Source organism: Leuresthes tenuis, unplaced genomic scaffold (assembly GCF_036924035.1).
Source record: "Leuresthes tenuis unplaced genomic scaffold, fLeuTen1.0.hap1 SCAF_19, whole genome shotgun sequence".
NCBI classification, from domain to species: Eukaryota; Metazoa; Chordata; class Actinopteri; order Atheriniformes; family Atherinopsidae; genus Leuresthes; species Leuresthes tenuis.
This window is the reverse complement of record NW_027325373.1, coordinates 28,860,458-28,887,316: the sequence shown is the minus strand read 5'-3', so window position 1 is coordinate 28,887,316 and position 26,859 is coordinate 28,860,458. Positions and strand designations below refer to the sequence as shown.

The following is a 26,859-nucleotide window of genomic DNA, read 5'->3' as shown; positions in this document are numbered from 1 at the left end:
GTGGGTAAAGAAATCACAGCAACCTTAGGTTTGCTTTGCTGCTTTGTTACAAAGAACAAACAATTATGTAGTTGATTAAACTGAAGAAAAATTTTTATTTGAATGAGGCATAAAGTGGGAGGAGACCCCGGGGGAGACCCAGGACACGTTGGAGAGACTATGTCTCTCGGCTGGCCTGGGAACGCCTCGGGGTCCCCCCGGAAGAGCTGGAGGAAGTGGCCGGTTACAGAGATGTCTGGGTTTCTCTGCTCAAGCTGCTGCCCCCGCGACCCGACCCCCAGATAAGCGGCAGATGATGGATGGATGAGGCATAAAGTACTTTTATGCCTTATTAAATCAATAATGAAAGAAAGCTTTAATATTTCACTTTTTAGTTAAAATATAAGTGAAGAGATAATGGAGTATATCTAATCAACTTAAGATGGTGTTTTCTTTGATTTCTCAGTCTGAACTTCTAAGTTCCCAGTTGTTATTGAATGCAGCATCAGGTTTTCCTGTGACAGACATATGATCAAACCAATCAGATTACTGAACTCTTAGCTATAATTCCTATAATACTTGATTCCAGGTGCTTTTTCTGTGTACAAGTGAGTTTAACACAATAAAGAAACAAGGTTTGTCCTTAAAAGATACCTGAGAAATAGTTGCATTACTGTGGTAAAAGCTCTCCAATCTCATAAATACCTGATACAATAACTGTGAATATAGGGAATTGTTAGATCAGAACTAGGACATGTTCTTGATAAATACTTTATTTTACTTCTCTGCAAAATTTCTTCTTATGTCTTTTCGGCAAAAATTAAAATAAGACCAAATGTTGGTAATGAATCAAGAAAAATTCTAATGAATCCTCTGTGAATCATGATTTGGTGTTTTGTTTTTTTCACTGAATCACAATGAAAATTTGAGATATTTCACAATGAAAATACAGTTTAGCAGAAGCCGGTGTAAAAAGTCATGGTCAGCTGTCTTCATCTGGAGAAAATGTTGGTTGTCGTAAAGAGTGGAACCAGAATTGGCAACTTTTAATGAAAGAAATTTGTTCTTTAAATTAAATGTAAAATATTCACACCCACCTGTGCTCTAATTCAAGTGTTCAGATGCCCCAAATAACCAATAAATTACAGTTTTGTATCATAAAGTTTTTTCCTGAGAATCATTGATCAGGTCAAAAATATATTTCTTAATGCCAGCTTTTCAAACAGCTCCAACACTTGGCATTCCAGATCCTCATGAACCTTTCATACAGGCAGTTGATGAGAAGCATGGTTGTATGACATCTGTTCTTATGCAGGAACATGGGGGCAGGCAAAGGCCAGTGGCGTATTTCTCAGCAAATTTGGACTCTGTGGCTGCAGGCCTGCCTGGTTGTCTTCTTGCTGTTGCAGCTGCAGAGAAAGCTGTCCTGGCCTCTCGTGATATTGTAGGCTACACTAATTTGACTGTTTTGGTTCCTCAGTAATGCAACAACTAAAGTACTGCTGACAGAAATAATTCCTAGATGGGGCATTCTAGAGACGATCAGCAGTGATAATGGCAGACACTTTGTAAACACAGCATTGACTGAGGTTGGTAAGTTCCTTGGAATAAGCTTGCACACAACATTGTGCTTATCATCCACAGAGTGGAGGTGCTGCGGAAAGAGAAAGTGGTACATTAAAGACCAAGTTAGCCAAATGTTGTGACGAAATGGGTCTGCCATGGACAAAAGCATTACCAATTGTGCTCACCTTTATGAGGATGAGAATCAGAGCTCGAGTGAATCTCAGCCCATTTGAAATTTTATTTGGCAGACCTCCTAACCTGGGATTGGGACCTGTAACCAGACCCCTCCCTTCCACAACTGTTTGTGATGATGATCTCAAGTTTCACAGACAGGGAAAGCAGCCCTTCCAGCCACAGCAGACACACCTCTGCACCCACTCCAACCAGGTGACTGGGTAGTGGTGAAGGAACTTCGAAGGAAAAACTGGAAGTTCAAAAGTTGGTAAGGCCCGTTCCAGGTGCTACTGGTCACTCACACAGCTGTTAAAGTCGCAGTGAGAGCAACCTGGATTCATGCCAGTCACTGTAAGAAGGTGACGCAACCAGTTGATGATTTAACACCCTGACATACATCAGCCTAACCATCACGCCCGGAAGGACGAAAAGAGTCAGCAGTAAAAGCTGTACTCCACCAGTGTGTTAAGTGCTAGTAACCTCTGACACTGAAGATTGAACCATCCTTACTGAGACCTGCAATGAAGCGACGTGGTGATCACACGTGCGAACCATGGCAGAAACTGTTTGTTATTTGTATTTTCTTATTTATAACCAGCATGTGCACATTTTATCTTGATTTCACTGGAAGCAAAAATATAGATCATCTTAAAGATGCCTCTCCTGGTGGCAACTCCAGGAAATGTTTTACAAGAACCATGGGTGATGCGCAACGTTTGGTATCAATTGGAGAATTATATTCTGTCAGATCTGTCACCAAAAATTCTTGTGTGGTTTGTATGAAAGATGCACAACCAGGAGTGCCTGGGGGGAAGTTGATCCTTTCACTTGTACTTCCTATGGCTTCTGCTCTAATGACAGTCTTAATGAGAGGCTGTACCTGCCTGAGATTGCCCCTGTGATGGCAAGATATCTACTCCGTGGTAATGTAAATTGTACCCATCACCTGTGTTTGACACATTGTTGACTGATGAGAGAAAGTTATTCTAAGGGCGTGGTTGGTAAATATCCTAGTGAGGGAGATCACTATGCTTGGCGTACAGAATGTCCGCCCCTCACTAGTCACATTATTCCACAACGGCCATATTTTAAGTTAGCTAGAGCACAAAATACTTGTATAGTTTGCTTTGAATCCCAACCTGAATCTGCAAATGAATTCAACAGACGCGCAGTGGGCAGTGTTCCCCCTGACATGTGTAATGTTATTGTCCCTGTCAGGTGGGGAAGAAATAGTTCTCAGAATTTAGCACGTATCTCACCAAATGACTCAAAGAACTTCTTTGCTTTCAAGTTTTCCTCAAGTGTTACTGTGTATAACCTGCAAATGACCAGCCTGTCCTGTTTTTCTGAAATTCCTCTTTACAATGGTGGGCTTGTTATTGTCACGGACCGTGAAGCACTGGACGCAGATGCAGGGTAGAAACAATAACCAGATTTTATTTATATAATGATAGTCACTTGCAGAGCGAAGCAATAGATTATGAATTCCTAACTCACTCTTCTCGATACCTGTGGGGAGAAGAGTGAGACTATAAAACTTATCAAAAGAAAACTCTCTCCACGCTAGGAGGAAAAAACAAAAGGTCATATAAATCTTACAACTAAATTTATCCCTCTCCGAACCGTCGGAGGCTCTATAGAAATTTAACAAAACCAATAAACAAAAGAGGCTCCTTCTAATGGAGTTGCTATGAAAGTTATCACTAGAAATCAAAGACACTCCTCTACCGGAGGTACCACTGAATAAACGACAATACAAAGAAAACTTCACTTGGCTAAATCTATGAAAAAACTTACAACATAAAAAATCGCTCTCAAGGAGGAAATCATTAACAAACAAGATCTTTGGTTTACGTAGGCGTGGATCACTGTGGAGGCTAGCGGACGAAAGCTCGAGAGACAATTCAACACACTGGCAACGAGACAAGGGAAGACACAGACTAAATACACATGAGGGACCAAGGGGAACAGGTGGAAACCCTTGGGAATCAGGGTGTAGGTACCAGATGTGCTCGGGGCCCTGCGCCTATTGGCTGGACGTTGGCACGATGACGTAAGGGAATGTGATTGGTCCGGACAACTTACTGAAGAAGTAAAAAAAACAACCTATTGAAGTCGTTTTCGCGGCTCTTCGTAGGAAACATGGATGGCTTTTACAAAGAAATCCAGCATTATCTTTCGAAAGGGACTTCACCCCGAGCACATCTGATTCTTATGAAATGGGACGCAATGTAGTTTGTAATACAGTTGGAGTTTCTATTAAATAACCTCATATTGGCATTCATAAAATGTAAATAGTGGGGTAAACGTAAACCCAAACAGGCGCAGGGCCCCGAGCAGATCTGGTAACCCGAGCACATCTGGTACCTACAAGGGAAGACAATGAGACACATGGCACGGGAGGAAGAGCAAGTTATCTGAAACGAGAGGAGTTGTTCATTTCAAAATAAAACAGGAAGTGACAAGACAATATACAAAGACCTAAGAGTCTCTGTGAGACCTGACAGTTATAATGAGATAGCTGCACTTTAAGGGGGCAACCTCAACTGATGGTTGGGGAGGAAAGATAGAAGAACAATCAACTATACCCAAAGAGAGATGATGTGATAAGTGGGCAATATAACTGTGTGTTTTTTGCCTTTTGTGGTTTGAGCAACTCAGTATTTTATACTGTATTGTTCTCTCTTGCAAGATATTATTATTAAAGCATCTTATCAATCTTATCTTATTATCATTAAAGCATCTATTAAAGTTATCTTAAGAAAATAACTCTGTGCAAAATGAATCTGTGCATTACTAAAATTTCCACCACACCCAGTCTCCCCTATTTTAAAATTCTTTAACTTTTTTGTGTACTCGGGTCTTTATTTTGTTAGATAATTCCCTGTAAAGCCTGAGCCATGAAATAACTGTCAGAAAAAAATGTTTTTTTAAAAACATTTGTGTTTGTTGAACCTTCTAACAACCAAAAAAAATGTATATACATTTGCATATATGATTTTTAATACGTATCATATTTGATATATCAGGTATTGATGTGTAATTCATCGCTCAGTTTGTTTACCTTAAACAAACAAAAACCCTTACAACACAACATTTTTAACTCATTAAACTTTGAGTTTCCTTTAAACTTTTCTTAAAGTAATTTCAAACAAGCAACAGAACATTTTTTCCATATTGCAAAACAATGTCATACATATTCTGTATCTGCTGAAATAAAGCTATCACGCAGCGATGACAAACCCACCAGCGGAACCAGTGTGGTGGAAGAGGAACCTTTCACTTAGATTTGTTTATTTTTTGGTACACCACATCTTATTTTGTATTGTGGTAGGCCTGAAAACAGTTTCTCTCCTTGTTCAGGCAAAGATGGACATCACATTTCACGAAATAGACATGGGTGAAATGATTGCCTGTGCAGTGTTTGTTGGGTTTCCCATGTTGGAAAATGGGAAAATTCTCACATCAGGGGGCACACTAGATGTTGGCCTTTTGCAGGGGGGATCTGATTCTCCTCCTTCTGGAGATAATAATGGTCTGCCACACTTGATTTGGCCCTTTCCTGCTCTAGTGAGAGAGGTGCAAACAGAAGCTTAAAATCTTCGAAAGGGCATAGGTTTCAGATCTTGGTGGTAGTAGAACGAAGGAGGGTTCCATGTGAATAGCAGTTGAAGATGGTATCAGTTGGTCCATCAAGGGATGGGCGAACGCCACTCAGAAGTGCGGGACGATGGCCTACGTCGCCCCCGGCCGATCGAAAGGGAGTCGGTTTCAGATGCCCAAACCTGGAGTGGCAGAGATAGGCGCCACGAGGCGTCCAGTGCAGTAACGTAAACAAACCCAGAGGAGATGGCGGGAGCCCCGGGGAGAGTTCTCTTTTCTTCTTCCTGTGAAATCAAGATAAAATGTGCACATGCTGGTTTTAAATAAGAAAATACAAATAATAAACAGTTTCTGCCATGGTTCGCACGTGTGATCACCACGTCGCTTCATTGCAGGTCTCAGTAAGGATGGTTCATTCTTCGGTGTCAGAGGTTACTAGCACTTAACACATTGGTGGAGTACAGCCTTTACTGCTGACAGTTGTGGAAGGGAGGGGTCTGGTTACAGGTCCCAATCCCAGGTTAGGAGGTCTGCCAAATAAAATCTCAAATGGGCTGAGATTCACTCGAGCTCTGATTCTCATCCTCATAAAGGTGAGCACAATTGGTAATGCTTTTGTCCATGGCAGACCCGTTTCGTCACAACATTTGGCTAACTTGGTCTTTAATGTACCACTTTCTCTTTCCGCAGCACCTCCACTCTGTGGATGATAAGCACAATGTTGTGTGCAAGCTTATTCCAAGGAACTTACCAACCTCAGTCAATGCTGTGTTTACAAAGTGTCTGCCATTATCACTGCTGATCATCTCTAGAATGCCCCATCTAGGAATTATTTCTGTCAGCAGTACTTTAGTTGTTGCATTACTGAGGAACCAAAACAGTCAAATTAGTGTAGCCTACAATATCACGAGAGGCCAGGACAGCTTTCTCTGCAGCTGCAACAGCAAGAAGACAACCAGGCAGGCCTGCAGCCACAGAGTCCAATTTTGCTGAGAAATACGCCACTGGCCTTTGCCTGCCCCCATGTTCCTGCATAAGAACAGATGTCATACAACCATGCTTCTCATCAACTGCCCGTATGAAAGGTTCATGAGGATCTGGAATGCCAAATGTTGGAGCTGTTTGAAAAGCTGGCATTAAGAAATATATTTTTGACCTGATCAATGATTCTCTGACAAAGTTAAGTGATCCACATCTATTTGGAAAAAACTTTATGATACAAAACTGTAATTTATTGGTTATTTGGGGCATCTGAACACTTGAATTAGAGCACAGGTGGGTGTGAATATTTTACATTTAATTTAAAGAATAAATTTCTTTCATTAAAAGTTGTCAATTCTGGTTCCACTTTTTACGACAACCAACATTTTCTCCAGATGAAGACAGCTGACCATGACTTTTTACACCGGCTTCTGCTAAACTGTATTTTCATTGTGAAATATCTCAAATTTTCATTGTGATTCAGTGAAAAAAACAAAAACAAAACACCAAATCATGATTCACAGAGGAGTCATTTGAATTTTTCTTGATTCATTACCAACATTTGGTCTTATTTTAATTTTTGCCGAAAAGACATAAGAAGAAATTTAGCAGAGAAGTAAAGTAAAGTATTTATCAAGAACATGTCCTAGTTCTGATCTAACAATTCCCTATATATTCAAAATTACTGTATCAGGTATTTATGAGATTGGAGAGCTTTTACCACGGTAATGCAACTATTTCTCAGGTATCTTTTAAGGACAAACCTTGTTTCTTTATTGTGTTAAACTCACTTGTACACAGAAAAAGCACCTGGAATCAAGTATTATAGGAATTATAGGTAAGAGTTCAGTAATCTGATTGGTTTGATCATATGTCTGTCACAGGAAAACCTGATGCTGCATTCAATAACAACTGGGAACTTAGAAGTACAGACTGAGAAATCAAAGAAAACACCATCTTAAGTTGATTAGATAAACTCCATTATCTCTTCACTTATATTTTAACTAAAAAGTTCAATATTAAAGCTTTCTTTCATTATTGATTTAATAAGGCATAAAAGTACTTTATGCCTCATTCAAATAAAACATTTTCTTCAGTTTAATCAACTACATAATTGTTTGTTCTTTGTAACAAAGCAGCAAAATAAAGCTAAGGTTGCTGTGATTTCTTTACCCACTTTGTGAAACAAATATGATAAATTACATGATTATGAGTCCCAATTTCCAAATTCCAAAGTACATCGAATCCTGCATGTCTTCTCTGAGTTGAAAGCCAATTAGATCTATGAGGAACAGCTGTGATACCTGCATGATGAACTTTTTAAAACTTGCCTGTTGCATTTTTGTGTTTAAACTGAAGCAATGGGAGCTGTTTGGGTCCAGATAATTTGTGGTCTGACAATATGGTTAACCAGAGGTTTGTGTTTTAGTGTTCTTTACGTAAATATATATATTTCCCTTGTATAATTATTTTTTTGGTTGTAATGGGTTTTATGGTAATCTGATGTGTCAGGGTGAGGTTGTTTATGTTGTTCCATGAAGTTGCAGAAACATGAAACTTTAATGAATTATCTGTCCATAGGCTGGTGTTTGCCAGTTGTTGGAACAAATGGAAGATCTTATGTGCTGCAGAGGAATGAAAATGGTCAGTAAATCAATAGCATCAACTCTTTTGAGCTTCTTTCTGACAATAACTCCTTGGTTTCCTTACAGACTGGTCATCCAATGATGTTTCTCCCAAGACAAACCTTGGCCTTCTTAAGTCGATGGATTCCATGTTGGTGAAAAATGTTGAAGAAGGTGAGCCAGTTCTGTGACCAACTGAACATTTGTCCTGGCTTCTTACAGCAGAACAATTTAATATTTGGAAATTATATGTAACTGTTTAATTCAAAGCATAAAAATATTTGCAAAAAAAATTGCAATAAAATTTCTGTGGTGTGGGGAAAGCTTCATTTGGTGTTTGAAGCAGCTCCTGAGAAAGCCTTGTTCTTGTTCTCAGTTATTACAACAATGTGGATAACTTGGTTAAGCTAACAAAGTTCCAGGTCAAAGCAGTGGGACGTGGCAATTAAGGTGTATTGAATTGGTCTTGGATGCCTATTTCTTTCAGTGCAACTGGAAACAAATGAAGTTGAAGTTAAGGCGTCAAATGGCAGCGCAAGATTAAATGACCTCATGACCACACTGAAAGAGGCCTCCAGCGGCAACCAGACTGTCCTGGCGGATGTGTCCAGCGGCAACCAGACTGTCCTGGCGGATGTGTCCAGCGGCAACCAGACTGTCCTGGCGGATGTGTCCAGCGGCAACCAGACTGTCCTGGCGGATGTGTCCAGCGGCAACCAGACTGTCCTGGCGGATGTGTCCAGCGGCAACCAGACTGTCCTGGCGGATGTGTCCAGCGGCAACCAGACTGTCCTGGCGGATGTGTCCAGCGGCAACCAGACTGTCCTGGCGGATGTGTCCAGCGGCAACCAGACTGTCCTGGCGGATGTGTCCAGCGGCAACCAGACTGTCCTGGCGGATGTGTCCAGCGGCAACCAGACTGTCCTGGCGGATGTGTCCAGCGGCAACCAGACTGTCCTGGCGGATGTGTCCAGCGGCAACCAGACTGTCCTGGCGGATGTGTCCAGCGGCAACCAGACTGTCCTGGCGGATGTGTCCAGCGGCAACCAGACTGTCCTGGCGGATGTGTCCAGCGGCAACCAGACTGTCCTGGCGGATGTGTCCAGCGGCAACCAGACTGTCCTGGCGGATGTGTCCAGCGGCAACCAGACTGTCCTGGCGGATGTGTCCAGCGGCAACCAGACTGTCCTGGCGGATGTGTCCAGCGGCAACCAGACTGTCCTGGCGGATGTGTCCAGCGGCAACCAGACTGTCCTGGCGGATGTGTCCAGCGGCAACCAGACTGTCCTGGCGGATGTGTCCAGCGGCAACCAGACTGTCCTGGCGGATGTGTCCAGCGGCAACCAGACTGTCCTGGCGGATGTGTCCAGCGGCAACCAGACTGTCCTGGCGGATGTGTCCAGCGGCAACCAGACTGTCCTGGCGGATGTGTCCAGCGGCAACCAGACTGTCCTGGCGGATGTGTCCAGCGGCAACCAGACTGTCCTGGCGGATGTGTCCAGCGGCAACCAGACTGTCCTGGCGGATGTGTCCAGCGGCAACCAGACTGTCCTGGCGGATGTGTCCAGCGGCAACCAGACTGTCCTGGCGGATGTGTCCAGCGGCAACCAGACTGTCCTGGCGGATGTGTCCAGCGGCAACCAGACTGTCCTGGCGGATGTGTCCAGCGGCAACCAGACTGTCCTGGCGGATGTGTCCAGCGGCAACCAGACTGTCCTGGCGGATGTGTCCAGCGGCAACCAGACTGTCCTGGCGGATGTGTCCAGCGGCAACCAGACTGTCCTGGCGGATGTGTCCAGCGGCAACCAGACTGTCCTGGCGGATGTGTCCAGCGGCAACCAGACTGTCCTGGCGGATGTGTCCAGCGGCAACCAGACTGTCCTGGCGGATGTGTCCAGCGGCAACCAGACTGTCCTGGCGGATGTGTCCAGCGGCAACCAGACTGTCCTGGCGGATGTGTCCAGCGGCAACCAGACTGTCCTGGCGGATGTGTCCAGCGGCAACCAGACTGTCCTGGCGGATGTGTCCAGCGGCAACCAGACTGTCCTGGCGGATGTGTCCAGCGGCAACCAGACTGTCCTGGCGGATGTGTCCAGCGGCAACCAGACTGTCCTGGCGGATGTGTCCAGCGGCAACCAGACTGTCCTGGCGGATGTGTCCAGCGGCAACCAGACTGTCCTGGCGGATGTGTCCAGCGGCAACCAGACTGTCCTGGCGGATGTGTCCAGCGGCAACCAGACTGTCCTGGCGGATGTGTCCAGCGGCAACCAGACTGTCCTGGCGGATGTGTCCAGCGGCAACCAGACTGTCCTGGCGGATGTGTCCAGCGGCAACCAGACTGTCCTGGCGGATGTGTCCAGCGGCAACCAGACTGTCCTGGCGGATGTGTCCAGCGGCAACCAGACTGTCCTGGCGGATGTGTCCAGCGGCAACCAGACTGTCCTGGCGGATGTGTCCAGCGGCAACCAGACTGTCCTGGCGGATGTGTCCAGCGGCAACCAGACTGTCCTGGCGGATGTGTCCAGCGGCAACCAGACTGTCCTGGCGGATGTGTCCAGCGGCAACCAGACTGTCCTGGCGGATGTGTCCAGCGGCAACCAGACTGTCCTGGCGGATGTGTCCAGCGGCAACCAGACTGTCCTGGCGGATGTGTCCAGCGGCAACCAGACTGTCCTGGCGGATGTGTCCAGCGGCAACCAGACTGTCCTGGCGGATGTGTCCAGCGGCAACCAGACTGTCCTGGCGGATGTGTCCAGCGGCAACCAGACTGTCCTGGCGGATGTGTCCAGCGGCAACCAGACTGTCCTGGCGGATGTGTCCAGCGGCAACCAGACTGTCCTGGCGGATGTGTCCAGCGGCAACCAGACTGTCCTGGCGGATGTGTCCAGCGGCAACCAGACTGTCCTGGCGGATGTGTCCAGCGGCAACCAGACTGTCCTGGCGGATGTGTCCAGCGGCAACCAGACTGTCCTGGCGGATGTGTCCAGCGGCAACCAGACTGTCCTGGCGGATGTGTCCAGCGGCAACCAGACTGTCCTGGCGGATGTGTCCAGCGGCAACCAGACTGTCCTGGCGGATGTGTCCAGCGGCAACCAGACTGTCCTGGCGGATGTGTCCAGCGGCAACCAGACTGTCCTGGCGGATGTGTCCAGCGGCAACCAGACTGTCCTGGCGGATGTGTCCAGCGGCAACCAGACTGTCCTGGCGGATGTGTCCAGCGGCAACCAGACTGTCCTGGCGGATGTGTCCAGCGGCAACCAGACTGTCCTGGCGGATGTGTCCAGCGGCAACCAGACTGTCCTGGCGGATGTGTCCAGCGGCAACCAGACTGTCCTGGCGGATGTGTCCAGCGGCAACCAGACTGTCCTGGCGGATGTGTCCAGCGGCAACCAGACTGTCCTGGCGGATGTGTCCAGCGGCAACCAGACTGTCCTGGCGGATGTGTCCAGCGGCAACCAGACTGTCCTGGCGGTGGCTTAAGATGCATTTTATTTACTTGGAATAAAACCATCAACTTTTAATTTCTGCCTTCTCTGATTCTTGAGTACTTCAATATTGCCCTGGTCAGTGTCACTACTGATGACATGACCCTCTGGGCTCCTGTGCGCTTAACAGATTCTCCTTGGGCCCATGTTCCAGTCAAGGAGCATGTTGTAGTACTCTGCATATCCACTGAAGGATACACAGACCTGTACAACAGCTGCCCATGGATATCTGGTTAAACTCCTTGGCCCTGTTGTGAGACCATGTACTGGTGCAGTGGGTCCTGTGTTCCTCTAGGACATGTCTTGGTTAAACTCATACAGTTGGGTTGCATCTGACTGTTCAGAAGTTCAGTGATGCTCTTTTCCACATTTGGGATAAATGTCCCCACAGGGCACCGTATGTTGATCCATTAGAAGCATGCCCCAATGTTGTAATGCATGCAATCATGTGGGGGCCACTTGGTATAATTTTCAGTTGCTACAATGGCCCTTTCGCCCTTTTCACATGATAGGGATGTCTTTAAATTCAGTCTGCGTTGATCATTAATGCCAATTGCGGTCTTTCATCCTTCACACATTGCCTGGATATGCAGTATGATTCTTCCACTGAGATCTGTTTTCAAAGTTTCTTTTTTTTGTTGAGCAGTGTGTATTGGCTAATTATCGACCTATATCTAATCTCCCTTTGTCTAAAGTTCTTGAAAAAATAGTTGCAGTTCAACTTTGATCATTTACATAGAAATAATCTCTTTGAAGAGTTTCAGTCAGGATTCAGAGTGCATCATAGCACAGAAACGGCACTGGTAAAAGTTACCAATGATCTCCTCTTAGCCTCTGATAGCGGACTTGTTTCTGTATTTGTCCTGTTGGATCTCAGTGCTGCATTTGATACGATCGATCACAGCATCTAGCACAACAGAGACTTGAACATGTTCTTGGGATTAACACACAATCATTGCAAATATTTATGATTTTATGAGAAACTTGACTTAATTTGAATTTCCCTGACTGGGGGTTGAATAAAGTATTTTTCTATTATATTCTATTCTAGCCACCTGAAAATCACTTATTTCAAGGCTTAAAAGTCCACTTTCAAAATGGGACTTTCAAAGTTATAGCTAATTAGATATAATGCAAGTTTGGGAGACTGGACTGAAGAGAAGTTTTGGTGCAATCTGTTGGTTTCTTAGTCAGGAAATTGTTTTTGAATTGGCTCTGTGTGAATGAATTGGATTCATTTTTAAATTAATTAATTGGAATATGATTATGAAATGCCCTGAGATGACATTTGTTGTAATTTGTTGTAATTTGGCGTTATATAAATAAAACTGAATGGAATTGCAGGAAAAACATATCAAATGTGGAAAAAGGCTTATCTTGGAAACATTTTAAAAACTGACATTATTCTTGTGATGTCAACACTGATGTCATTTCACATCACCATTGATGTCACCTCTGATGTTGTTTGACTTCACAAATGTTATATAGGCCAGACATTTTCACTCCTTTTTCACAGTTCGTCAGGAGTTTATCTGAAGAAACACGTCCAGTTTTAGAAGCAAATTTGAAAGTCACAGTAAACGATTTTCACATCGCCTAAAAAAACAACACTTAATTACTATTATAAATAGTCATTTTGACAAACTCTTAAAAACAACACTTTATTACTATCTTAAATAGTCATTTTGACAAGCTCTTAAAAACAACAAGCAAAATGAGTCAAACCAAGATATCATCTGCTCAACTTCAGTGGTGTGACATGGTAGACGACGATTTACCTGAGGATTTCTACACATATACCATTACTTTTGGTGATAATGAAGGTTATGAGGAACCCTCCAACAAGTCAGAAAAAGAACAATGCCAGGCCTCTGAGGATTCCCCGTCTCCTCAAACAGTAAATGACGAAGAGAAAAAAGAACCATCCCAGGTCTCTACTGCGGCTGTGACTCCTCATTCCGAGGACGTCCAGCTTGTGCAGGATCATCCCCAGGCCTCCAAAGTTTGTCGCGTCACCTGGAAGTTTCCAAATTCACAAACCGACAAACAAGCCCAGGCCTCCAACAAATATAACATTACTTTTGGCAGTAACGAAAGTTATAAGCAACCCACCAACAGGCAGGAAATTTTAACATCAAGCCTAGGAAATGACCAGTTTGAAAAAGAACAATCCCAGGCCTCCTACAAATATAACATTACTTTTGGCAGTAACAAAGGTTTGGAGGAACCCACCAACAGATCAGAAATTTTAACATCAAGCTCAGAAAATGAGCTGTTGGAAAAGGAACAATCCCAGGTCTCTGCTGCGGCTGTGACTCCTCATTCCGAGGACGTCCAGCTTGTGCAGGATCATCCCCAGGCCTCCAAAGTTCGTTGCGTCACCTGGAAGTTTCCAATTTCACAAACCGAGGAGATTCCCTCTAATGCCTCTGCTGCCGACGAAGATTATGGATCAGAGAAATTACAGGAATCTTACCAACATAATAAGGACAAGATCAACTATTTATACCATCGGATGGATATTGTCAGGACTAAGCTGCTGAAAAAGAATTTCTTTCTAACACGAGAAAAAGACAGAAGAGTCGCAGCAGAGAATAGCTGCTCCATTTGGGAGGAAAAACTGAAGGACCTGGAAAACAGTTTGACATGTGAGCGTCATCTCCGTGAAAAGTGTGAGCAGGAGCTCAAGGAATGCAATGAAGTCATTGCAGAATTTTGTGAAACACTGAAACCACCAGTATCTGAAACTGAATATCAGTCAGTTGTGAAAGAGCTAGAGAGCTTGAAAGAACAACTCAAAGAAAAGACTGCCTCCAATATTGATCTTGCCTCCAAACTAAAGGCACAGGAGGAGGCAACAAAGACACAGGAAAAGAAGGTGGCAGAACTTATGAAGGCTGTATTTCAATTTCAATTCAATTCAATTTTATTTATATAGCGCCAGATTACAACAATTGTCATCTCAAGGCACTTAAGTAATATAGTCCAATTCAAGCCAATTGGAATTCAATTCATTGTAATCATAATCCAATTAATTCATATAGAGCCAATTAAAAAAAATCAATATCCTAGCTAAGGAAACCAACAGATTGCACCGAAACTTGTCTTCAGTCCAATCTCCCGTCCTGAGCCTGAGGCGACTGGGGAAAGGAACGACTCCCTTTTAACAGGAAGAAACTTCTGGCAGAACCAGACTCACGAAGGGTGGCCATCCACCTCGACCAGCTGGGGTTTGAGAAGACAGAAAAGAGGGAAAAGAGGGGGGAAAAACACCATAACACCATTCAAAGGATACCTGTTGGAACAGGGAAACACAAGTTAATAACCACAATAATGTCACATGTACATAAAATCAATTGTGAAATTAAACAGGGGGAAAAAGAGAGCAAAGGAGGAAAGGTGTGACAGATGAGGTCCCCCAGCAGTCTAAGCCTATAGCAGCTTAACTATGGGATGTTTCAGGATTACCTGAGCCATCCCTAACTAAAAGCTTTATTGAAAAGGAAAGTTTTAAACCTAATCTTAAAAGTGGAAAGGGTGTCTGCTTCCCGGACATTTACTGGCAGCTTATTCCACAAGAGAGGGGCCTGATAACTGAAGGCTCTACCTCCCATTCTACTTTTAGAAACTCTGGGAAGAACAAGTAAACCTGCAGTTTGGGAACGAAGTGCTCTGTTAGGAAAATACCTTACAATTAAATCTTTAAGATATGATGGAGCTCGGTCATTAAGAGCTTTATATGTGAGAAGAAGAATCTTAAATTCTATTCTGAATTTAACAGGGAGCCAATGAAGAGAAGCTAAAACTGGAGAAACATGATCTCTCCTGTTAGTTCTCATCAGAACTCTGGCTGCAGCATTTTGGGTCAGCTGGAGGCTTTTCAGAGAATATGTGGGACAGCCCAATAATAAGGAATTACAGTAGTCCAATCTTGAAGTAACAAATGCATCAACTAGTTTCTCTGCATCACCCTGAGACAGGATGTTCCTGATTTTAGCAATATTACGAAGGTGAAAGAAGCCAGTCCTAGAAACCAGTTTTATATGTGTGTCAAATGATAAATTCTGGTCAAAAATAACTCCAAGGTTCCTCACTGTAGAACTAGAAGCCAAGGAAATACCATCTAGAGTAACTATATAACTAGACAATTTCTCCCTGAAGCGCTCAGGTGCAAAGAGAACAACTTCAGTTTTGTCTGAATTTAAAAGAAGACAGTTCTGAGTCATCCAGGTCTTTATGTCTTTAAGACAGGCTTGTAGTCTGACCAACCTTTTGGTTTCATCTGGTTTCATAGATAAGTACAGCTGAGTATCATCAGCATAACAATGGAAATTTATGCCATGCTGTCTGATAATGTTATCTAATGGAAGCATGTATAAAGTAAAAAGAATCGGTCCAAGCAAAGAACCCTGAGGAACTCCATGACTTACTCCAACGTGTGAGGAAGATTCTTCATTTACAAGAACAAACTGGAATCTATCAGATAAATATGACTTAAACCAGCCTAATGCAGTTCCTTTAATCCCAATAAGATGTTCAAGTCTCTGTAACAGAATGCTGTGATCCATCCATCCATCCATCCATCATCTGCCGCTTATCCGGGGGTCGGGTCGCGGGGGCAGCAGCTTGAGCAGAGAAACCCAGACGTCTCTGTCCCCGGCCACTTCTTCCAGCTCTTCCGGGGGGACCCCGAGGCGTTCCCAGGCCAGCCGAGAGACATAGTCTCTCCAGCGTGTCCTGGGTCTTCCCCGGGGTCTCCTCCCAGTGGGACGTGCCCGGAACACCTCCCCAGGGAGGCGTCCAGGAGGCATCCTAACCAGATGCCCGAGCCACCTCATCTGACTCCTCTCAATGCGGAGGAGCAGCGGTTCTACTCCGAGCCCCTCCCGGATGACTGAGCTTCTCACCCTATCTCTAAGGGAGAGCCCAGACACCCTGCGGAGGAAACCCATTTCGGCCGCTTGTATTCGCGATCTTGTTCTTTCGGTCACTACCCACAACTCGTGACCATAGGTGAGGATGGGAACGTAGATTGACCAGTAAGTAGAGAGCTTCGCCTTCTGGCTCAGCTCCCTCTTCACAACGACGGGTCGGTGCAGAGCCCGCAACACTGCAGACGCCGCACCGATCCGCCCGTCAATCTCCCGCTCCATTCGTCCCTCACTCGTGAACAAGACCCCGAGATACTTGAACTCCTCCACTTGGGGAAGGATCTCATTCCCGACCCGGAGAGAGCATTCCACCCTTTTCCGGCTGAGAACCATAGTCTCGGATGCTGTGATCGATCGTATCAAATGCAGCACTGAGATCCAACAGGACAAGTACAGAAACAAGTCCGCTATCAGAAGCTAACAGGAGATCATTGGTAACTTTCAGAAGTGCTGTTTCTGTGCTATGATGCACTCTGAATCCTGACTGAAACTCTTCAAACAGATTATTTCGGTGTAAATGATCACAAAGTTGAACTGCAACTATTTTTTCAAGAACTTTAGACAAAAAAGGGAGATTGGATATAGGTCGATAATTAGCCAACACTTCTTAATCAAGAGTAGGTTTTTTAAGTAAAGGTTTAATTACAGCAACCTTAAAAGTCTGAGGTACATATCCTATCAACAAAGATATTAATTAAATAAAATATTTCTATCCGTAATCATCAAGCCAGAAGAAAAAAAACAGAGCTGTACATCCTCCCAGAACTCCATTTAGATCAGATACGTCTTCCACCAAAGAACATAATAGTAGAAGAGCTGGCTTCACAAGTGGAAGTATCGAATCTAGAAGTGGAGGGAGTCAACAAAGCAGAACCACAAGGGATCCCTGAGCCACCAAAAGAGAACGTTACATCAAAGAAGCGTTGACGCAAGAACAAAAAGACGCCAGAAACCATTGTAAAGAACCAGCCGGAAGTCATCCAGGAACCTCAAGACACGGAGGACATTTCATCACCGATCCATATACAGGAACCAGAGAAGATTTCCGAACCTGTGGAAGAAAAAGAAATAGAAAGGGCTTCTGAAGACTCACAGGAAGTGATTCCATCAGATTTGGCTCATCAGGCTGGAGTGCCACAACCAGACGTGGTCCCACAACTGGTGAGTGACATCGAAATGGAATTAGTCCCACAACCAAAAGATGTCTCAGAGCCACCGAAAGAGAAAGTTTCTTCTAAAAAGCGTTGACGCAAAAACAAAAAGACGGTAGAGACCATTATAAAGAACGACCAGCCTGAAGTCATCCAGGAACCTCAAGACACTGAGGACATTTCATCACAGATCGTTGTCCAGGAACCACTTCCAGGAAACAATCAAGAAAGAACTTTCATTGTCATCGAAATGGAACCAACCTCTAAACATTCAGAGGACTCTCCAACATCAAACCCCTTACATGCCACAGAAGACATGTCTCTTAAACTTGCAGTACCAGAACAAGCAGTGGACAAGTTTAACCCCTCAGAAGAAAGACCAGAGCTGCCTTCAATGTGGAGGCGCTTCAAAAAATATATGACGCCAAAACATCGCCGACAACAACATCAAGAGAGAAAGTAGCGGCAGCATTTAGTATTCGCACATAAGACTAGTCAACCAATGAAATCTCTATACATCCTGTTACAGTAACATCAATAAAAATACTTAAAATGTAGATATCTTTTGTACGGCTCTATCTTTTCATCCTGAACAACTGCACTGTTTGAAAGTATCAGTGCATTGTTCTCACAACTGTTAAGAGCATTATTGTGTCATTCAAATAAGAATATGAATATGTTCCTACAAAAATTATTATTACATTGATTTATGTGTTTAAATAAAATAAAACATTGTAAAAATAAAAAAAGCTAAATTTGTTTGGATTCTTTTATCAAAATAAGAAACAGTTTTACTTGTCAATTAAAAGGTAATTTTCTTCAAAAGTTATTCTTCCGAGGACAAATAAGGTATTTCTTATATTGTTGAGGGTTTGATATCACCTTTTATTGTACATATTTATGCACTGTGCTTACATAGAGTTGATACACTCCTTTTTGAATGAAACAAGCATTGACTCCACAGTGTGAAGGGTTAGAACACTACATGCTTACAGGAGAAGTCAAAACAGGTCAAAACATTTGAACCATTAATAGATTTTACTCGTTATAAGATTAATTTCACTGTTTAGTGTCACGACAGCTGGAATGTACATCAGCATATGGATTAGTGTCTAACAGGAGGACTCCACTCTGGACGCACAATTTTCCTCTTGCCTGCGGAAGGATTAAAGATCTTGGACTTTCTATATGAAGACAGTGGAACAAAGAGTAGATTTTATTTACCAATCTGACAACATCATTTACAACTAAAAGTACTCTTCAACAGAACAGAACAATTCAGGAAACACTGATCAGCATCAACGCCTGAACTCATTCAGCAGTGTGGTGAAAACAGAAAAATACTGAAACTTCTCTGTTTAAAGGAGAAACTTTCAGCTGTGGGGCAAGATTTCCCTGCAGGTTCCTGATTTTCTCTTTGTTCGCTCAGTCTGTTGTTTTCTGTCCTCACTTTAGTCAACACAGTCCGACAGTAAAAAGCTCATTCTCTCTCTTTATCTAGTGTTTACATCACTGTGTCGACAGCACAGTTACACATGTATGCTGTTCAGTCAATGTTGACTTTTTATGCTGTCTCACATGTTCTGCTTTGAACATAAAATCTGACATCGTGGAGCTTTTATCATTAGCATCAAACATTTAAACATTGTTAGACATAAAAACATCCATTCACTCCATTCAAATTGTAAGAATGTTTGTGTCAGACATGAAAAACGGGATCACACTCCTCAGCATCCCTGGTAAGGTCTATTCGGGGGTACTGGAGAGGAGGAACCACATTTTCACAGTTTTCTGTGTAATGGTTCGTTATAAAAGAAGAGTCCACAAAGCCTGAGTAGCAGACCTGTGCTTCATCTTGACTTGAGGCATTTCAGGAGAAACTGTCTAGCAATTACAACCCCAGGGAGCCAACCAATGAATCTGGTTTTAATTATTGTCAAAACAGGTAAACTTTCTTTCACTTTAGTCTCATGGCATACTAATAACCATTTGAATGATAGAGGATCAATGTAAATAACTAAAATGATTTAATTTAAAATGACTCCTCCGCATGTGACCCATCCAGGTTGGTACCTGTGGAACACACACATGCACAGGGTCACACACTCATGGAGACAGATGCCACACACTGGAGCGGTGGGGCAGCCAATTACAGCGCCGGGGAGAGGGGGGGGGGGTACGGAGCCCTCCTCAAGGGCACCTCGGCCAGCCGTGGAGGTGGAGGTTGACTACCACTCCTCCAGTTGTCAGTCCACCAATTTTTTATTTTTTTTGCGCTCTCTCTAACCACAGAGCCTGGCAGCTTGTGGGTACAGTGGGACACGTTACCCCGGCGGCTTTTGATTTACTACCAAACATACAAGTGGTTGCCGATAGGAAAAATGTTCAGTTTGGTTGAGGAGTGGAAAATAGGGGCCCTCATAAGAAGGTAAAAACTTCCGTACCTTGTTTTTCACCCTCTTGTTGCCTTTTATCAGGTACCAAACTGCATCACCAACTTTGTGTTGGACCTGACAAATATTTTTGTCGTACTGTCGTTTGGCCCGTTCAACAGATTTCCCTAGCACTTCCCGTGCCAGCTGGTGTGAGAGCTCTAGCCGTTCTCTGAGCCGCTGGACATACTGTGGAGGTGTGTTTGAGTGGTCAGTATCCGGGGGCAGACCTGCAACCAGGTCGATTGGCTCAGTTGTCTCTCTTCCAAAGAGCATCATGTTAGGTGTCAGGCCTGTGGAGCTGTGTTTGGTTGCTCGATAGGCCGTCACTGCGTACGGAATCATGACATCCCAATCCCAATGGCAACGCTCTGCAGTAGTGGCCAATATTTTCTGCAGGGTGGCATTAAAGCGCTCCACTTGGCCGTCGGACTGCGGGTGAAAGGGTGTTGTTCGTGTCTTGTTAATCCCCAGCAGGGCGCACATCTCCTGCAACACTGCTGATTCAAAGTTGGTGCCCTGGTCGCTGTGCAGGCACTGTGGGGCTCCGTATCTGCATACCCACTCTGAGGCAATCTTCTCTGCCACTGTCACTGCTTGCTCATTGGGAACAGGGTAGGCCTCCACCCATTTGCTGAAATAGTCTTGTACGACCAGTATGTAGCTGTTTCGCCTCTCCGTTTCATTCAGAGGTCCCATCAAATCAACTACTATCCTCTCCATAGGAGCACCAACCCGCACTGTGCCCATGGCAGCCTGAGGAGTTTTCTTCGGACGAGCCTTTGCAGCGCAGCTGGTGCAGGTGCGGCACCAGAGTGTGACATCGTCCTTCATATTATACCAGAAGTACCTGGCCTTAAGGCGTGCAAGCGTCCTCTCCACCCCAAAGTGACCACCCACTGAGCCATCATGCATCTGTTGCATCACAGAGGTACGGTACTGGTGAGGCAGCAGGATCTGGGGATAGAACACGTGACCTTCTGCACAGTAGAATTTTCTCAGCAAGACTCCATCCTTCTGATAGAGTCGTTTCCATTGCGCCCAGTATGCTTTAGTAGCTGAGCTGCAGGGTGCTACGTCAGTCCACGATGGTCGGTCTCCTGCGTCCATCCACTTCCTCACTGGTGACATATCTGGGTCAGTTAGTTGGGCATTGCTCAACTGTTCTAGAGTCCAGCCGCAAAACAGGTTAGTGTGAAGTGGCTCACTCACCCTGTGGATGCTTGGACAGGTGGGGGCATAGCCGCAGCTGTCGTTGTCGGAGGTGTCCTCTACCCCCACTGGAGGTTGCTCTCCACAGCAACCACTTCAGCTGGAAAGTCATCTAAGCTGTACTGCACTGCTTTATGCTGATGCCGGACACTTAGATTAGGCTCTGGCACCGTACATGGGCACGACGATTCCCCAATCACTGGCGTCGGTGTCGAGAAACAATTCGCCATTGTCGAGGGGGTAGCCTAGCACAGGCGCAGATGTCAGCCGGCTTTTCAGTGTCTCGAATGCCTCTTGACATTCAGCTGTCCAGTCGAAGCGTGCATACTTTTTGGTGAGTTCATGAAGTGGCTTAGCAAGTGTGGCGAAATCCTGCACGAAACGTCTGTAATAGGACGCCAATCCGACGAATTGCCGTACCTCTGAGATGTTTCTGGGTGTTGGCCACTCAACCACTTTCTGGATCTTTTGGGGGTCGGTGGCGACACCTCTGGCAGAGACGATGTGCCCCAGATAGGCCACTTGCTCCCGGAAAAGGCAGCACTTGGAAGGCTTCAGCTTGAGGTTGGCTTCATGTAGTCTGGTGAACACTTGGCTGAGTCGCTCCAGCATTTCAGTAGCATCCCGCCCCAGGACTATAATATCGTCAAGATACACCAAACACGTCTCCCACTGCAGCCCAGCCAGAACACGATCCATAAGTTGCTGGAACGTGGCCGGCGCGTTGCAAAGCCCAAACGGCATCACATTCCACTCAAAGAGCCCTTTCCGTGTGCAGAAAGCAGCAGCTTTGCGGGCCCTTGGTTTCATCTCCACCTGCCAGTAGCCTGATGTTAAGTCCAATGTGCTGAAGTACTTGGCAGTGGAGAGTGTGTCTAGAGTGTCCTGGATGCGTGGTAAGGGATAAGCGTCCTTGAAAGTCCGTTCATTTAAAGGTCGGTAATCCACACATAACCGTGAGCTCTGATCTTTCTTTCTTACCATGGCCCAGCTGCTGTTGCTGTTTTGGGCTACACCGTTCTCAAGGCTTTGCTGCACCTGTTGGTCTGCTGCAAGCTGTTTGTCACTGGCCATCCTGCGTGGCGGCTGTTTTATAGGTGGCCCAGGGGTGGTCAGGATATCGTGCTGCACAAGGCTAGTGCGGCCGAGATCGGTGGGCCCCGTGGAGAACACGTTGCTGTATGATTGCAGCAGGCTGGCCACCCTTCTATGGTCATCCTCTGACAGGCTGGCACAGCTCTCAGTGTAAAGGGACTGCAGGTGACTGGGGAAAGAAACAGAGTCAGAATTAACAGGATCGGACACTGTTAAGGCCTCCCTTTGCTGAAGCTCTACCTCTCCCATAACCTTTGCTGGCTGAAGGAGGCCGGCCACAGACCCTTTCAGTCTGGACTCGACAGGAATAGAGTCAAAGTGGTGGAGAGGCAGCACATTTCTCTGAGCAGCAGAGTCTAGCAGAGCACACATTTCCAGTCCATGTACTAGTATTTTAACACTCATTTCACCTTCCAGGCCGCTGGTGCAGGTAACCACGGTGCCGGGACGGAGAACTGGGGTCAGGTCGACACTCGGGGTGTGCGGTTTGGGTCGACGAGGAGAAGGGCAGTTCCTCTGTATATGTCCTACACCCGAACAGTTGTGACAGATGATCTCGGCTGAGGTCATCTCAACATTTCTGTTTTTCTTTGGCAGCCACTGCTGGCGAAATCTCGGTTTCCTGTTTGTTGGGTTGGTGGACCTCATAACTTCCCCTCCTAGTTCATCACACAGCATCACACCTGTATCTTCGCGTACCGTTGCTGCCCTGGCTCTCCGCTCTGATGAACCGCGTTGACCTGGCTGCATCAGCTGGGTGACCGCTCTGGCAGCCCTTCTGGTCATCTCGTACCGGTGTGCTACTTCGTATGCTCTGGCCAGGGTGCGTGGCTGCTCCTCCAGTAGTCTTTGAACCACTTCAGCATCAGCCAAGGCGTTAGTGAAGATCTCCACACTGATGGCGTCCTGTTCCCGCTCTGTACGATCTGCATACACAATGGAAACTTTTTCGTAGATATCATCCCTCAGACTGTGCAGAGCCTCACTCGTCCCTCTCACTCTCTGTCTCAGTTCAATGCCTATGGCTGCTGCATGCTCCGAACATGGCCCATAGGCGGCATCCACTTCATCCACAATACACTGGTAACTCCACCGAGTAGATCTGGGGTTTTTGTGGACAATAGCACCAGCAGCACCAGTGAGGCTAAATCTGAGCTGCACGGCCATGGTCTTCTCTGACCAGTGGTTGGCCTGAGCACAGCTCTCAAACAGGTAGAGAAAGGCTTTCCATGACCCCGACCCATCAAAACGACCTGGCTGTAAGGTGGGGATTCTCTCTCTCTGCCCATACTGTTCATCATCGCTACTGTCCATAAAATCACCGCCACACATCATGTGAGAGGAAGGACGTTGTGGGGCAGGCTCGGCCCTTCTCCAGCTAGGCTGTGAATATCCTCTGGAGTCATGCTCTTTACCCCGGTGAAATGGTGCATCACTGGGAGGGGCAGAGTAACAACCATTAGCCCGTTCTGCATAAACGTGTCTCACAGACTGGGACATACAAGGTGTGAAGGGGGGCACAGAAGACTGGGAGACTGGTGTATGGGCCAGAGTGGCTGGGTTCATGCTGGCATGCACATTGTTTGCAGGGGAAAAGGGGTTCGCTGGCCGTCCATCAAAAGTCTGTTTAAAGTCATTGTTCATGTCGTAATGTACGGCTACAGCTGGGGTAGAAACCATATTTCCAGGGCCAACCCAACAGTATTGAGGGGGAACCATAGACTCACCGACCGCTGCGCCGTCCTGCTTTGCTGGCGTGTGGAAGGGATTAGTCAGTGCTGAGGGTGGTGGGGTCGGTAGCCATGTCCCGCTGAGCAGCGCTGTCTTTGGACGGGCTGCCGCTTCACCTGCGGCTAGCTCCGTTGCTCCGGCGGTTAGCTCCATGCTAACTAGAAACGGGTTATAACTCTCCCCGCCGGCGACACATCTGCTGCCAGTTGAATCAACAGAGTCCGTTATGTCCGTTAAAAACGGATTGGTGCTTACGTTTGGGCTAATGAGCTCCCCGTGTCTTTCAAAAAAATTGCCGCGTGTCGCCATGCTCTCTCGCGTTCACAGCTCTTCTTCTCACTTTTAGCCAACTTTTAAATCCCGGACGAGCCCCCAGTGTTACCTTCTTAACCCCCTGCCTCCGAACCGTAGTTCTGGGTAGTAAGGAGCTGCTCTTTATTTTCTGGCTCGTTACCGGTAACTGGCAATCATAGGGTCCGGGCCAAAGTGTGGGGCGAAATGAGAACGGAGTCAAGGCTTTTTTGTGCGGAACGCAGGTTTTATTCCATCAATCTTTTTTTATCGACTCTCTCCCTACACACGTACGTCACACACACACAGACACCGTCTTAAAGGGGCAGGGCTGGACGGTGACACCGTGTTCTGAAGACATGGCAGCAATATGTTTAAGATATCAACGATTTATTGATTTATTGGTGAAACTACTCGTCCCTGGGTGGAGTCGAACCACCAACCTTTCAGTTAACAGCCGAACGCGCTGGCCGATTGCGCCACAGAGACTCTGTCAGCAACATTCACAGCCCTTATAACCCGTATCAACGCGACGTGTATTTGGAATGTTTTGGAGGTGCACGTCAGGCTACGGCGTAGGGGTCCACATCCACGTCGTAGCTACATCGTCGAAATGACGGAGAAGTATAAACTACGTTTTAGAGATCAGTAAGTCTAGAGTGTGCCCCCTATTCTGTGTGGCCTCTGCTACATGCTGAGTCAGCCCAAAGTTGTCCAGAGTGTTACTCAGGTCTTTAGTCCCTTTGTCCTGAGGGTTGTCCATGTGGATGTTAAAATCACCAACAATAATTACACAGTCAAAATCAACACAGTTCATAGACAGCAGTTCACTGAGGTCATCAAAAAAGTCTGCACATTATCTGGGGGGCCTGTAAACATTCAGAAACAGGACTCCGGATGAGGCCTTGAGCTGTATAGCCATATATTCAAGGGACTGAAAACTTCCAGGAGATAACTGCTGACACTGAAATGATTCATTAAATAAGACTGCGACCCCTCCTCCTCTCCTGCTCACTCTGGCCTCACTGTTAAAACTGTAACCTGGAGGTGTCGACTCAATGAGAACAGCAGCTCTGTTATTTTGGTTAATTAAGAACATTTTCCCAGCTAAATAGACTCATAGATATGAACAGTATCCACAACATTTTATTCTGTCAGCTGACAACAGCAGAAGATTTACCAACAGCTGCTAATGATGAGGGAAATGTTTTCTATTTCCATAAATCACCTTCATTTTTTGTCCTTTTCAGCAGCCGCTGATCACTCCCAACCTCAGAGACCGACTGAGAGTCGACGAGCAGAGGATGGATCAGCGTCTTCTCTAAACTGGGACTAGCAGGAGGATTAATAGCAGTTGCAGTAGCTCTGTTGATTATACTCATCTCGAGTCGTTGTTTCACTAATTCAAACTAAAAATCAGTGCCTGAGAGGCTCCTGCAGAAAAGAACCTTAATAACCTCTAATCATTCCAGTAGATGGTAGTAATGCTCCTCACACAGCTGATGTGTTCGCTGACATCAAACTGTAGTGGTTCACAGGAAGTGATGTTTTTCTTTCTAATGACACAGACAGTCAGTGGGTCTACATGATGAGATTAACTCGATTATAGCTATAGTTGGGTTATGCTCCTTATCTGAGCAAGGGTAATTATCCTTGGATATATGGCGGTGAATGAATCGAATCACTGGTACAAAGCACGTCTCAGTACGACAGGTGGCGGTGTGCCCATTTCATCTATCGCTAATAGAGCAACTTCCGGTTGACGTCTTCACCACCACCACCAACAACAGCAAAACTAAGGCAGAGCAAGATGAAGCTACGTCCTCTACATTTTGTTTGTGATGAGCATGTGCAGCCTTTTTTGAGACTTTTTTGATGACCTCAGTGAACTGCTGTCTATGATCTGTGTTGATTTTGACTGTGTAATTATTGTTGGTGATCTTAACATCCACATGGACAACCCTCAGGACAAAGGGACTAAAGACCTGAGTAACACTCTGGACAACTTTGGGCTGACTCAGCATGTAGCAGAGGCCACACAGAATAGGGGGCACACTCTAGACTTACTGATCTCTAAAACGTAGTTTATACTTCTCCGTCATTTCGACGATGTAGCTACGACGTGGACGTGGACCCCTACGCCGTAGCCTGACGTGCACCTCCAAAACATTCCAAATACACGTCGCGTTGATACGGGTTATAAGGGCTGTGAATGTTGCTGACAGAGTCTCTGTGGCGCAATCGGCCAGCGCGTTCGGCTGTTAACTGAAAGGTTGGTGGTTCGACTCCACCCAGGGACGAGTAGTTTCACCAATAAATCGTTGATATCTTAAACATATTGCTGCCATGTCTTCAGAACACGGTGTCACCGTCCAGCCCTGCCACTTCAAGACGGTGTCTGTGGGTGTGTGACGTACGTGTGTAGGGAGAGAGTCGATAAAAAAAGATTGATCGAATAAAACCTGCTTTCCGCACAAAAAAGCCTTGACTCCGTTCTCATTTCGCCCCACACTTTGGCCCGGACCCTACGATTGCCAGTCAAAATAAAGACCAGCTCCTTACTACGGTTCGGAGGCAGGGGGTTAAGAAGGTAACACTGGGGG

At 45.6% G+C, this 26,859-nt stretch overlaps 2 non-coding genes across 2 annotated transcripts; one reads left to right on the top strand and one right to left on the bottom strand.

The window, feature by feature from the left end:
- Window positions 1-24,671: 24,671 nt before the first annotated feature.
- Window positions 24,672-24,745, bottom strand: trnan-guu (transfer RNA asparagine (anticodon GUU)). Its single transcript has one exon. It is a non-coding gene; the product is annotated as a tRNA-Asn (tRNA).
- Window positions 24,746-26,482: 1,737 nt separating this feature from the next.
- Window positions 26,483-26,556, top strand: trnan-guu (transfer RNA asparagine (anticodon GUU)). Its single transcript has one exon. It is a non-coding gene; the product is annotated as a tRNA-Asn (tRNA).
- The last annotated feature ends 303 nt before the right edge of the window (window positions 26,557-26,859 follow it).